The sequence below is a fragment of the Mirounga leonina genome, unplaced genomic scaffold (assembly GCF_011800145.1).
Source record: "Mirounga leonina isolate KUSES-001 unplaced genomic scaffold, KU_Mleo_1.0 Mir_488, whole genome shotgun sequence".
Classification (NCBI taxonomy): Eukaryota; Metazoa; Chordata; class Mammalia; order Carnivora; family Phocidae; genus Mirounga; species Mirounga leonina.
In genome coordinates, this window is record NW_023270777.1 from 7581032 (window position 1) to 7593086 (window position 12055).

A 12055-nucleotide genomic window follows, 5' to 3' on the forward strand; every position below is an offset into this window, starting at 1 on the left:
AGAAGTGAAGTAACAGGGGCGCCTGGGTGGCTCAGTTGGTTGAGCGACTGCCTTCGGCTCAGGTCATGATCCTGGAGTCCCTGGATCGAGTCCCACATCGGGCTCCCTGCTCGGCGGGGAGCCCGCTTCTCCCTCTGACCCTCCCCCCTCTCATGTGCTCTCTCTCATTCTGTCTCAAATAAATAAATAAAATCTTAAAAAAAAAAAAAAAAGAAGTGAAGTAACATACCCATAGTCACTCACACGTGAAATAAACATAAAAGCCAGGCCCGGGACCCAGCACCAAGTCTGCATCTTCTCCCAAAGATACTGTGTTGTTGTTGATGGCGACGTTCGTTCAAATGCCCCACCTTTTCTCGCCTCAGTGAAATCTCCCCTGATTCAAAATCAAATTGCCTGATAGGCAAAAATATATGGGTTCATTATTTCACTCAATGTGTATGTTCCTGGCACTGTGTCAGGCACCAGAGGGAAACAAAGAGCAGGAAGATCAGTGTAGCATAGGCCAAGCCCGTGGTGATGAGAACCAGCCTCCCCTTGTGTCCATGGACAGGCCCTGGAGTTCAAGAAACCCTCAGCCAGGTGACAGGAGGAACTGAGGCAAGGAGAAGAAAATGGTGCCACCATGTAGTTTGCTACCAATGAAGCTTAAGGAGCAATGAGGAAGCCAAGAAACGATGGTGACAATATTCTGATGGAGTGTTTTCTGAACAGCTAACTTTCCTTCCCTTTGCCTTGCCCTTCTAGCCCCTCCTCTCCCTTGAAGTGATCTGCCGTGGCGTGGATTTGCACATCAGATGGAAGCAAGTTCCAGTCTCAGCTCTGAGTGACCTTCTGCAAGATATTGTAATCTCTCCGGGACTCAGTTTCCACCTCTATACAGCGGGAATATAATGATGCCTACCTCAGAGGATGATGAGGATTAACAGGAAAAACACATGGAGAGGACAGTACCCGGTACTTGGTACCCAGTAAGCATTTAATAAATGCTGGCTCTGTTATTATCTTGCGCTGCACATGCCGCCCATATATTTTAACATATTCCTTAGCACTTCTGACGATGGGGGGGTGATTTTTTTTTTTTTTAAGATTTTATTTATTTGCGAGAGAAATGAGAGACAGAGAGCATGAGAGGGAGGTGGGTCAGAGGGAGAAGCAGACTCCCCGCTGAGCAGGGAGCCCGATGCGGGACTCGATCCCGGGACTCCAGGATCATGACCTGAGCCGAAGGCAGTCGCTTAACCGACTGAGCCACCCAGGCGCCCAAGAGGGGGTGATTTTTTTTAACAGAAAAGAGTTCATAGAAAATAAACTGGAAGTGGACAACCAGTGTAGAGAATTGAAAGAATCTGATAGAAACAACGGATTTGTTCTTTCTGGCAGAATTTAAGGGTTTTGGGAGACAACCGTTGGGATGGTATCCCAGGGCCAGTCATGCCGGCCACACATCTCTTCCCAACTCTGTGTCCAGTAACCTCATGATGGCGGCTTGAAATTGACCAGGAGGGGAGAATTTACACCACAGAAATCAGCAAATACCACAAATCAGGGCTTTTTTTTTTTTTTTTTTTTTTTTACTTTTTCAGGAAAGCTGGTTTATCAGCATCTCTCTGGAGCTACAGCACAAGCTCTCCCAAAGTTTTAGAGGTCAGGTTTTCCGACACGATTGGCCAGGTTCAACCTGGCTGTTGGACCTTGTGTGGTTGCGATCTGTGTTTACACTCAGGATATTGTAGCATGTGGTGTACGCTTGGAACGTACTTACCTCCGGTGATAAAACCACCTCCCTCGGGCTGCCATGGAAGGATGTGAGGGGCACACCTCCCCTTGTCATGGGTGCCCAAAGAGAAGGCTTCTCGGAAGAAGCGGTGTCTACAACGAGTCCTAAAGGACAAGGGGTTAGAACATCAGGAGAGCAGAGAGAGTGTTCCAGGCATAATCAGGAGCCACTGGAGAGTTCAAACATGGAGAGGATAGGATCAGAATTGCCTTCGAAAGCTCACTGGCTGCACTGTGAGGTGAAGAAAATGTCGGGTAGAGGACCGGCCAAGAGAGGCTGTGGAGAGAGCTGCAAGGAGGAAGCTGTGGGGGGTGATACTGGGGGAGGAGCCACGTGAGGGAGGTTTGGTGGCTGCCTGACACAGGGTAAGGCACTGAGGGAGGAAAGCAGGGAGGGATCTGAGCAGGTGTTCAGTGTGGACCATGATGACAGCAGGTGGGGTTGAAGGACGGCAGAGAAGAATTGGAAGCAAGGACTGGAAGAGATATGTGTACATCTCTGCTCACAGCTGTGTTATTCACAGTAGGTGGAAACGACCCAAACACACATCAACAGATAAATGGATAAACAAAATACGCTATGGGCAAACAATGGAATATTATTCAGCCGCAAAAAAGAAAGAACGTTCTGACACCTGCTCCAACATGGGTGAACTCTGAGGACATTGTGCTGAGTGAAATAAGCCAGTCCCAAGAGGACAAATACTGTTTGATTACACTGATATGAGATGTGTAAAGTAGTTGAATTAATAGAGCCAGAAAGCAGAATGGTGGTTGCCTGAGGCTGGTGGGATGTGGAATGGGAAATTAGTGTTTCACTGGGACAGAGTTCCAGTTTGGGATGATGAAAACATTCTGGAGATGGATGGGAATGGTGGTTATATCACAATGTGAGAATACTTAATGTTACTAAACTGCACACAGAAAAATGGTTAAAATGGTCAGTTTTATGTTATATATGTTTTACCACAATGTAAAAAAAAATAGAGGGGAGTGAAGGATCCAGCCCAGAGTTCAGGGTTGCGGGCTGTAGAAGAGAGAGGTGTTCCTAATGGACCACAAGCCTCCTGATTACCATTGCCCTGTCCAGTCAGATGCCAGTCATAATGATTCTCTCCAGCAAACTCAGCTTGTTTGACTGAACGAACTCCACCGACAGATTGTTTGCTGGTGTTTAGACAAAGCTAATACTACTAGAAATAACAAGAGTGGCCTGGTGCTGAAGTGTCAGATCATGAATCACTGAAGTCAAAGTGTTCTTCAGTCTGTAGCCCAAAACCACCACCCACTGGATTAAAAGGAAGGAACTACTGATAAAAGCAATGATATGGGTGAGTCTTAGAAGCATTATGCTCTCCGAAAGAAGTCACTCACCTAGAGTGCTTAAACCAGGATTCAATTCATATGAAGCCCTGGAAATGGGTAAAAGCTCATCTATGGTGGAAAAAAAAAAAATTAGAACAGCAGTTGTCAGGAACCGGGGGATGGAGGGGGGCATGCTAGCTGGGAAGGGCCATGGGGAAACTTCCAGATATAATATCTTTCGGGGCTTTATTTCCTGATAAGGGTTTGAGCTATATAATTATATTTTTTAAAGCCTGCCAAACTGTATACTAGATGTATTCACTTCTCTGTGTATAAATTCGACCCCCTCAAAAGGACTATCAACAAATACTGAACTCTAGTGAATGTTTGAACTGCATGCTGAAGTATTAGGGATGAACTATACTGATGTCTGCAACTCACTTGGAAAGGAATTTAAAAAGAAGATGAATGAATCAGTGCGTATGGACAGACCCGGGAGAAGACCAAAAGTACAACACATTGGCAATTATAGAATCTAAGTGGTGGGTACATGGGTGTTTACAGTTCTTTCCATTTTTCTATATATGTTTAAATACTTGCATATAAAATGTTGAAGGGAGCAAAATTATTGTTTAAAAAAAAAGTTTTTTTTTTAAATCACTCAATTCTTAGCATGTTGCACAACCAGACAGATTATTAGAACTGTATGACCTTTGGGTAGCACCTAGAAGAGTGGTTCTTTTTTTTTCCTTAAAGATTTGATTTGATTTGACTTTTTTAGATTTTATTTATTTATTTACCAGAGAGAGAGCGAGAGTGAGAGTACAAGCAGGGGGTGCAGCAGGCAGAGGGAGAAGCAGACTCCTCACTGAGCAGGGAGCCCGATGCAGGACTCGATCCCAGGACCCTGGGATCATGACCCGAGCCGAAGGCAGACGCTTAACCAACTGAGCCATCCAGGTGCCCCATATTTTATTTATTTATTTATTTGTTTAGTTATTTAGTTATTGAGAGAGAGAGAGAGAGAGTGGGGGAGGGACAGAGAGGAAGAGGATCTCAAGCAGACTCTGTGCCGAGCGTGGAGCCCAACTCGGGGCTCGATCCCACCACCTTGACATCATGACTTGAGCCGAAACCAAGAGTCAGCTGCTTAACCGACTGAGCCACCCAGGCGCCCCAAGAAGAGTGGCTCTTAAGCCGAGCGACCTAGAAGTGTTTCAGGGACTTCCCCTCCTTTGGGAATGATAGCTCTTCTTTAATATGTTTTATATGTTGGGGGTTCTGTGTAAGATTTTTGTTTGAAAAAAAAAAACATTTTCGCTATTTAAAAAATGTCGATGCTTGTCAATACTATGTCATCCACGTTTGGGACTCGCTTTTGCTGTGCAAGATTGCCCCTTACATTGCTATACCTGGGCATCCTTGGTCTTCAGGCACTAAACGTCAGTAACACCCCACCCCATCATTGTAACAATTGTAAATGCCCCCCGGACGTTCCCATCTTGGCCCTCACCCCATTGACTCCCACATCCCTTTGCAGTTAGTGCCAAATCTAAGAAACCAAGGTCAACAGGTCTGCCCTTAAGTGGAGACTGTCTTCCCACAATGGCACCTTGCCTGCAAGGCTTCTCCAGTGTTAAACAATGTTATAAAGGAACACGGAGAGGCTGGTTTCTACCTTCCACACACAATTCTTAGAAAGAAACGATCATCCTCCCCTCTTCGCAGGCCAGACCTGGTGCTCTCTCCCTATAAACGGATGTCTTCAGACGCTTCCTGGATGCTCTCACATCTTGGCTTCAGAAAGAGCACGGCCGCCATGACCATGCCGGTGTTCATACATCTGGTCTACTTGACAATTCTGCTTACCATTATAAATGATTAAATTTGCTTTCAGGCATCTGAAAATAAAAATGAAGAAAGATCATGGCGCTTAAAAATCCATGATGAAACCGAAGAGTGTGCCAAATGATCAAGACCTCCATCGGGGAGGTTGCCTCTGAAAAGGACAGTGGTCAGGTGGCGCTCCCACGTCCCCCAGACAAACCCCTTTCCCATTGTTTTCTTAAATGAATGTGCACATGGGAAACGAGCGAGGAGCAAGCTGGAACAGATGTCTAATATCATTAAAGCTGACTCCAAAAGAATCCAGATCTCAGTTTGGTATATTAATGCTCTATTTATCTTTAAGCACAGATGGATATTTTTATTAGTATTACTTTGTTTATCTGGTTTCAAGAAAGGTTAGTCTAGGGGGCAGATGCCTCTGTTATGAGAGCACATTCCTGCCGAGGGAGTGAGAAGAGAGGAGTAAGCTTTTCAGTAGAACTTTAATTGGAAAAGCCGAAGTTATAAATGTTGGCAGCTCTCGCCTGATCTAACGAGGCCAGTCGCAACAACAAACAGAAAGACAAATAGGACATTGGCAGGCCTAGGCTTTCCCACCTCTCCTCCTCACCAGCTGAAGAGAAAAACAACACACCAGCACCTCGTTCCCAAATGTAAAACAGACCATGACTGAATCCAAATTCTCAGAAAACGGATGTTTTCAGAAGCAGCTGGTTATCACCGAAGATAACCAAGAGCAATAGGTCTGTTATTTAAGGTCCCAGTTGTGAACACGTGGACCTTCCAGAAGTTTTGGGGTGAAGCAATTTCTATTATGGATTCCATGGCTTTTATTAGAGGACAGCCTGTAATCCAGGGGGCGGAATGCACAATTATAAGTGTCTCTGCACAATTATTACCTCTAGTTTGTTTTTCACTGGAGTCGATTTCTTATTAGACTCTCCTTTTAGGGGATTTATAGGGGATTATGGATCCACATGCCCAGGAAATTTCTTACCCGATTGGATTAAGAGAGTTCATTTGCCTGATGGTTCTCCAGAGAACTGTTACAACGTGCTGGGTTTTGTCACTAATAGCATAATTCCTTACTACTCATCTTTTTTGTTTTTTTTCATTCCTTTTTCTACCATCCTCTCTATATAGCCCCTTGTGCAGGTATATAAGAGGAAAAGAGCAGAGGTTTTAAATCCCAAAGTCTGGGTCTAAGAGTCAGTTCTGCCCGGTAGCATGTGAACACAGACATACCACTTACTGCTTTCTGCCATAATTTTCTTGCCTCTAAAATGGAAATCATTGTCTCCTAGGCACCTTACAAAGTAGTCTGGAAGATGTGAATCCATCATGATGCCGCCAAAAAAACCCCAAAAAAACCCCACACTGCCTCTTGCACGTCATGCTCTCTCTTCCCAATGGCTCATGCTTAGCTTTTCTTAGATTCCTCTCTTCCCTCACCCCCTGTGTCTACCCCCTCTCTCAGACCCGTCATGTCCTTATTTTCAACTTGTCCTGCTCCATTCTCAGTACCCACATCGGCTGCTACTGCCACTGATCCATCTGTCCCGATGTCTCCTATTCCCCTGACATTCACTGATCCAGGTGAGCCTACCTGATCCAGAAACACGCTTGTCTGTTCCATGGCTTTTCATAGCCCCGGCTGGTATATTATCTCAGTTTGGTATATTTTGCTGCGTATAAAACAAGACACAGATGACTCAACCTGCTGGTCAAGGATCTCCTGGATGCAATCTGTCCCCCACTTTCCACCTTCATCTCCCCAAAAGTGTACGCCTTCCAACAGTGTACGCCTGGCCATTCTCTTGCGTAATGCTGGGAACATCACCTCTTGCTCCTGCTGCCCCCTCTTCCTGGAACACCTTTTACATTCACTTCCTCTACGTGTTCATATGTCTCAAGGCTCCGTTCACATTCAACCTCCACGAGGCCGTTCCTGTTGAGACTCTGCGGAGATCGCGCTCCTCTTTACCCCATTCTCTGTACCTCCTCACCTCTACCTCTCTGGGGTGCTTATTTGTACTTCTCCCTACCATTTGATTATTTGCTACATGCCTGTTAGGATAAAAAAAGTCCTTGAGGGCAAGCCCTGTGTCTGACTGGCCTTCCAGAAAGCTCTACAACACTGAGCACCGAGCAGACTCTCTATAAGTACACCTTTGAATCAAGAGTCCTATTTGGAGCCTGAGCAACTGCTGGGAGACCCGCATGTCGGGACACGTCTGGCCTTGCCTGTGCCAAGGTGCATAAAGCCTGCAGGAGCCCTCTGGGACATAGCCCATCCTGAGGCAGAAAAGGTGAGCAGAAAAGCTTGGCCCCCTCACAAAGCCTTTAGTCATGGCAGTCGGGGCTTGGTTTTCGAGTAGAGCATAATGTCTGCCTTTCAGCTTTGTCTCCTTTCCCAAGGCCTGTTTGCTAAAAAAAAAAAAAAAATCTAGAAGGCATCGGAACACAAATAGCACAATTTAAAAGTCTCTGTTAAAACACTGGAAATGGAGAGGAAGCATCCCCCAGACTCCACAGAATGAGAAATGCCTTTGGCATCAAAGGGCTTCAGAGGACGTGGGGCTGTTGTTTTGGTGCCTTAAAAACACAGCTCATTGGAACCCAATGGGGCCAGCAGAAAAGCCAAAAAAAAAAAAAAAAAATCATCATAATAATAACGTAGATGGTGCGCAAGAACTAAGCATTTATTCGTGAACACATGTAAGGTACCTCTAAAGACCCCCCAAGAGTCATCTGTGGAGAGCCGAGAATCGCAGAGGCTAAAGATCCTGGCATTCACAGGTGGGGCCAAGGGCAAGGGAAGTGCAGATAACCTAAGGCAGGGATGAGGACATAAGAGGACAAGGTGACGTGTACAAAAGAATTGTTCGAAGCATGGACAGATCACAGGTTTGGGTTGTTATGATTCATTGGGTCTGCAGGTGTCTCTTGGTTATACAAACAGGGTCTCACAATCTTGAGTCTTGTCACTCTAGAATTAACCTGTCTCCCGAGACCTCGAGCCCCTCTTCCAATAGATTGTTTTCATCTTTCTCCCCTCTAGGTGTTACATCTATTTGCATCATCCCTCGGAGCCTGCTTCAAATAAATCCACTGAGCCATGGGAACTCATGTCACCAGTCACAAGAACCTTTTGTTTGTCATTGCAAATATTGGCTATCAGATAGGAACAATGAAGGGGGGGAGGGGCACCCATGATGTATGTCCCTGGAGTTTGGGAACTGGCTGAACTGAGCAGGCAGAGGAAGGAAACTGGAAAGATAGACTATCCTGCTTAACTGCTCCTCATTTCTCATGCCTGATGATTATTAATTACATTTGTGCATTGATACAATTTGCTAGTTTTCTGAGGAGGCGAATCGCGCTTAGTCATCTTGGCACTTTTAAATGTAAATGAAAAATCACCCAGTGCTCCCAGCCAGAAGTGAGAAAGATAAATAACACCAGGAAGCTGGTCGTTGCCCGTCTGTCATAAAATTTCATTAGTTTGGACAACCTGTACAACATAAGCAATGAATGAATGCTAACTATACTTCCTTGTCTGTCCGCTCCCGTAAGTCACTGGTGCTGGACGGGGCCGGAGAGGTGCCACCTGCGAGGGTGTCTCGATGAAGGGCACACAAGCCTCCGGGGGCCCCAGGAGGACCCCACGGCACCCTCCCTCGGTAGCGGACTCCGAGCCTCTCTGTCCACGTGGAACGGATCTCTTGTTGGACTCGTTCATTAACTAACACTCCTTGAGGCTTCTACGTGCCAGGCACAGCTCTGAGTGCAGGCGATGTTAAGTGCATCCACCAAGTCGGACGGTGAGAGGTGCCAGGAAGAAAACACATGAGCGAAAGCAGAGACGATTTTGCATGAGGGGTGGCCGCAAGTTGTCTCATTGACCATGGAGCCATGTGGGCATTCAAGTCCCAAAGATGGTGACAGCCCAGGAATCCTGAGACTCTTGGCGTGATTGACATAAAGATAAAGGCGCTTCTGCTCACTCCCCGCCCTTCCTGAACAATTCAGCCTTAAAGCCGTTGTGTGGGACAGAACAGGGGTCAGCATCTCTGCAGGGAGGGAAGGGATACACAGCGGCCCAAGGGTGTCAGAGTCCCAGCAGGGTGACGAGGATGTCCCTGCAAAGTGATGGCCTGGCCTGGGGTGTCTGAGCCTGATGGTGGGTGTTAGGGACCCATCAGGATGTGGAGGACTTATATGCATGCGTGGGGACTCAGGGTCAAAGCTGGGAGGAGGGGGTCCCCATTGGGGGCAGCCAGGCATGGGGAATCACCCCAGCAGGGTGAGGAGAGCACCTGTTCATAGGGCAGCTTAGCATGGGAAGTCAGCCCCAACAGGCAAGGAGAGAACCATCACAAAGGGGAGTCAGAGTTCAAGCAGGGTGAGGTGGGCATTCCCAGGCAGACTCGGGGGGAGGGGGAAATGGTCACATTCAAAAACATTGATCAAATGAGTAAATAAAGGAAGGAAACGGGGGCCTCGGTTCTCACTGTCAGAGAAAGGATGTGGATGTACACATATGGGGAAAGAGAGAAAGCTAGAATAAACCCCATGCTATTGGATCGGAATTGGAGGGATCAGAGTAAACACGTTGTTTTCAATTTATAGACATAGACGTTGGAATAAATACAGATGAATATATACATTCCCTTGCTGTGCCCACCAAAAGCTTGGGAGAAAGAACACCCAATAAATGCAATTTTCTTTCTCGTGGGGTGGTGCAGATGGTAACATAAAAACTTAGAGATTTACCCACCATAAAGGGAGAAGCTGCCTGGGAGTAAAACAGAGGAGAAGGAAAGTAAAGAGACGGGATCCTGATGGCATTATTTGAAGACCTGGATCCAGCCATGCCTGAAGCTTTCTCTTATAATCAAATGGTCTTTCTTTCTTTCTTTTTCGCTCTTTCTCTCTTTTTCATTCTGCAGGGTTTAATTGTTGGCACTTGCAGTGGAAAGAATTTTGATTATTAATACTCTCAAAAAATTCCTGATGATTGGTCTTAATTGAATCACAACCTCAGATATTTCAGGCACCCTACTTTTTAAAGCCATTTGTGGGACGCCTGGGTGGCTCAGTCGGTGAAGGGTCTGCCTTTGGATCAGGCCATGATCCTGGGGTCCTGGGATCGAGTCCAGCGTCAGGCTCCCTGCTCAGCGGGGGGTCTGCTTCTTCCTCTCCCTCTGCCCCTGCTCGCTTGCTGTCTCTCTCTCGCTCACTCTCTCTCTCTCAAATAAATAAATAAAATCTAAAAAAAAAAAAGGCATTTGCATATCCATGTAGTCATTTATTTAACAAGTGTTTATTGGGTGTCTACTACATGCCAGACAGTATTCTGGGTTCTTGGGTACACCAGTGACAGAAAACTGACAAGAATCTCTGACCTGTGGAACCGACATTCTAGTGGCACAAGACAGACAATAGACAACAGACAATAACAAAATAAATAGAAAGGTATAAATGCTATGGTGTTGGGGGTAGGGAGAAAGAAAAAGCAGAACATGGTAAGGGGGAGACAGACATTCCAACATAGGAAGTGGGACTTGCAATTTTATTTGATTTTTTTAGAAGATTTTGTTCATTTATTTATTTGAGAGAGCGAGAGCAACAAGCAGGGGTGTGGCAGGCAGAGGCAGAGGGAGAAGAGGACTCCCCGCTGAGAAGGGAGCCCGATGCGGGGCTCGATCTCAGGACCCTGGGATCATGACCTGAGCCCAAGGCAGATGCTTAACCAACTGAGCCACCCAAGTGCCCTGGGACTTGCAATTTTAAATAGAATAGTCAGAGTAGAGAACACAGTGAGAAGGTTCCATCCGAGCAGAGTCTGGAAAATGAAGGGGTTAGACTAGATTGGGGAGAAAAGCATTCCAGTTGGAGGGGACTGCCAGGGCGAAGGTCCTGGGGCAGAAGCATGTCTGGTGAGTTCGAGGAACAGAGAGAAGTCACTGTGGCCAGAGCAGAATTGGGAGAGAGCTGGGAGTGATTGGTGGCCTAAGGGGAAACAATGGGGGATTAGGTAAGACCTTAAAGGCATTTTAAGCTGTCAGCTTCGACTCTGAATGAAAGGAGTCACCATCATATCATTTTAAGCAGAAAATTGCATGGTCTTAGGTGTCAAAAGTATCACCGTGGCTGTTATGCTACGAATGAACTAAGGGGTTTAGGGTGAGGAGGGTAAGAGCAGAGAGATCAGGTAAGAGGAACTGAAGTGAGAGATGCTGGTGGCTTGGGCCAAAGTAATTCCAGGAGGGAGTCAAAAATAAATCCAGGGTTTTGTGCCTGAGCAGCTATAATGATGAACTAAATAGGAAATGCCACAGGAGGGGAGATTTATGGGGAGAAAGAGCAGGAGATCAGTTCTGGACAAGTTGAGTTTGAAATGTCTATTAGACATCCAAGTGCAGATGTTGAGTGGCTGTTATATATAAGAATTTAGAGTTCTGAAGATGAATTAGGACAATTTTTAACTTCTGCAAACTTTTACAAAATTAGCTTCTATTTAACAGTGCATTGGAGGATCTGTTTCTAAGTGCAATATCGTAAAGATCAGGCCAAAAAATCATAAAACCGTAACCTATAATTTCCAGTGCTGTCTCCACTGCACTTTTCTCTAGGCCAGTGGCTCTGAGTGTGGTCTAGTCACCCCTGGGGCAACCCTAGGACCCTTTCGTGGTATCTGGGAGATGAAAGTTATTTTTGTAATAATAGTAAGGGATTTAATCAATTGCGACTGCTTAAGCAAACCTCTGTAAAAACCTCTGAACTACAAGGTTTGGAGAACTTTGGGTTGGTGGGCCCATGGAACCGTCAGGAAGGTGGGGTGCTCAGAGAGGGCCCAGGAGCTCTGTGTGTCTCCTCCTCCTTCCCCTGGATGTCTCTTCCATTTGCTTGTTCATTTGTATCCTTTATAATAAATCAACAGACCCAAGCAGAATGTTTCCCTGAGTTCTGTGAGCCATTCTGCCAAATTATGGAAACTGAGGAGGGGGTCATGGGAATCTATTTAGAGCCACTCGAAGAACAGGAGGCCCGTGGTTTGCGGTTGGCGTCTGAAGCACCAAACTGACAGACAGACTGACCTGTGTCTCTGCAGGTCAGA